This window comes from Lipotes vexillifer, unplaced genomic scaffold (assembly GCF_000442215.2).
Source record: "Lipotes vexillifer unplaced genomic scaffold, Lipotes_vexillifer_v1.1 scaffold1143, whole genome shotgun sequence".
NCBI lineage: Eukaryota > Metazoa > Chordata > Mammalia > Artiodactyla > Lipotidae > Lipotes > Lipotes vexillifer.
The window spans coordinates 1,183,251-1,186,490 of NW_006770581.1; positions in this window are offsets into that span (position 1 = coordinate 1,183,251).

Sequence of the window (3,240 nt, forward strand, 5' to 3'; positions counted from 1 at the left end):
AAAGAGTGTCCCGGCCTTGTGAGGTCGTCAGGATTGTATATCACGTGTGTAAAGGGCTTTCCACAAGCACGTGGGCACTGGTGCCCGCTGTCAGGATGATGTTACCCCAGCAGGCATTGTTCAGGTGACGTTTGTTTCAACCTTTCTACACTGATTTGACAGAACCAAACTCATATCTGCCATTCTCTGAGCATAGGGAAAGGAACCTGACTCTGTATATTCAGATATCAACCATGTGTGGATGGCAGACGTTTGGCTGGAGGGAACACCTCCTCCCTCTGAGGAAGGGGCTGGAAGCTGGTCTTCCCCCTCCAAGAACAGGTGGGTGCACTGAGCCTTTATGTAAAGGCAATGCTGAGCCATGGCCATGGGCATCTCTGTGGGGACCCTGGTAAAGGAGACTGTTCCAAGTGTCCCCAAAGGGATGGAAAATGAAACTTGGAGACAGACATCTGGGGGAGAGTGATGCATAATAAAAATGTATGTGGCCACCTTACAATATTGCTAAGTTTCCAAAATATATAAAGTTGATATTTGAGTTCTATTTTTATAAAATAGTTCTAGATTTATGGCAATATGTACATGTGTATTTATAGCCTTTCAATTTTAGGTTACAGTTTTGTGCTCTAAAGAAATATATGTATGACTAAAGAACTGTATATTGAAAGCACTATATCAAATTATTTAAAGACTGTAAGTCTGTATTCAATAAAATGTAATGCCAAGAAAGATGGTGTTGGCTATTGTTTCTACCCAGAAATGCTATAAAAATTCTGTAGTAAATTCTGTGAGCTGGGTCAACAATTCATTCGCCTCTGAGGTCTGACAGCAGCAGTGGCAGATGTCTAAAAGACGGGTTGGGAGAGAAAAGGGAGGAAGGAACTTAGTCTCTCCTATTGTGTGGCATGCCACCACGGGGTGGGGGTGAGGGTCAGAGAGGCTTCACGGGATGTTTGTGATCAGGTTGGCAGAAACCTGGGTGTAGAGATGGGTGTTTCCACTTAAGCCTGCACGAACATGCATAAGCAGAAGGAAGTGGAGGGAAAAGCATCAGGCTCAGAGGTGGGATGCCTAAACTGGAGCCCCAGCTCTATCTCTAGCTTTCTGTTAGAGACAGGGTGACTTTGGGGATGTCACTTTCACCTCTCTAGGCCTCAGTTCCCTCACCTGTAAAATGGGGATGTTGATATCAGCACTACCCATTTCCAGGGTTGTAGCAAGATGACAGAAGATGGTCACTGTTCGAAAACTTAGAAGTGATGTAAAAACTTAACATCCTTACTGCAGGCTCACAGGTACATGTGCACAGAGGTTCCTGCACCCTGCACAGGTATATTCCCAGCTGCAACATCCCCTCCACAGCCCCAAGGATCCACAGAACCAGAACTGAGATTCCTTCAAATAGAAGCCCAAATCAAACCTTAAAGTGTATGAATTTGTGTGACTGGGATGCAGAAAAGCATTATCCAAAAAGACAATGGCTAAGAATATTCCAGGAGCAAATGGAGGGGATAGGAAGGAACAGGAGGAGACTAATGTGGGGTTTGCTCTTATTGATCACATACATCACACGTGGCCCCAAAATAACAAGATATAGGTGACAGAGAAGAGTGCCAACAGGCAAGCCAACCCCCAACATGCAAAATAATGCCACCCCCTCCTTGTTGTCTCTGAAGGTCCTGAGAGGTAGCCATTGGTACATTCAGGTAAAAATGTAAGGAGGATTCCTTCCTAGGTTCACAAGAGCAACCACGAGTTTCCAAATTACTCCTAAGCAGTTCTTCTTGGGGGTAGAGAGAGAACCAGTACCTTGGTTTCCCTTTATAAATTCAGGCAGTCTCCCTGCTTTTATGTTTCTCTGAGCTTTCTTTCCAAAGAGGCCTCCTGAGTCTGCAGGATGAATAGTATGACAACTGGGGGAAAAGCTGGCCTCACCTTTCTCAAAGCCCTGTTCTCCCTCATTTCCTAAGGACCAGCTCCCTCCTTGTTCTTTTCTTACTGCTTCTTCCACCTCCTTGTGGGATTTTACTTCCTATTTCTGTTCCTTTTATATCGTTGGACCCCAGGATTCTGTCTTTGGTCTCCATTTCTTATATTTAAGGAGCTGCAAAATGGCAGGCTGAGCTGATACAGAAGGGCCCCTTCTAACTATAAAAACATACACACAAAGAGGAAGGAAATTTTAAACATATAGTCAAGTTCAAAAGAAAGAAAATAAATCCCCACATTCAAGAAAAAAAGGCTGTTCAAAACAGAGCAGTGAGTGGGGGCTAAAGGTATGTCGGACCAGACACAGACTCCGGTGGTTGACAGTGGGCTTTTCCACCCCTGCAATTTGACAGGACATAACCTCAGCCCAGCCAAGGTGGGAGATACATCTAAACACCCCTCACAAAACCAGAACCTCAGAGGGGTATCCCAACACTTTCCTAAAAAGGACTAGAAACACTCTTCCCATCAGCCCAGGGGAGCATTAAGGAACCAGGCCATTCACTCAGGGCTGCAGATGGTGGAAAAAAGACATCCATGAGAAATTTAATTATAAGCTTATGCCACATGTGGATGTAGAATCTGAATGTATACACCTTATCTGTAAAGCAGGAATTCAAAGCCAATAACTTATTTAAATTGCCTGGGTTAGTAAGATCTGAAGGGCCTCAGCAGAATCAAGTACAAAACCACTCTCCACAGCCCTGGACACGCCAAACCCCCAGGGGCAAAACACTCCATTAAAAATGAGCTCACAGTCAAAAAATACAAACAGCACAAGAAATGGCTCACAGGAGGGAAAGCAGCAGATAAAAGAAACAGGTGAATAATATCACAAAGGCTGGAGAAAAGAAGTGACTCAAAGAGAAGCCATGAAATAGATGTGTTTAACATTATAAAAAAAATACAGTAGGGGGAAAGCACTATTCAAAGAGAAAATGGCTAAGAATATTCCAAAATCCAGAAAACACACCATTCTAAAACTCATGGTCAAAAAAGAGATAATAATGGAAATTTTTAAATACTTAGAGCAGGATGATAATAAAGATACTTCATATCAAAACCTCTGGGATACAGCAAAAGCGATGCTTTGAGGGAAATTTATACTTACATCAGAAAAGAGGAAAGACTCAAGATTGATGAGCTAAGTGTAACTTTCAAAGTAAGAAAAAAGGACCAAACAATAGACTCAAAGAAAGCAGAAGGAACAGTAAACTCAAGGAAAGTAATAAAGATAAAAACAGCTCTCAG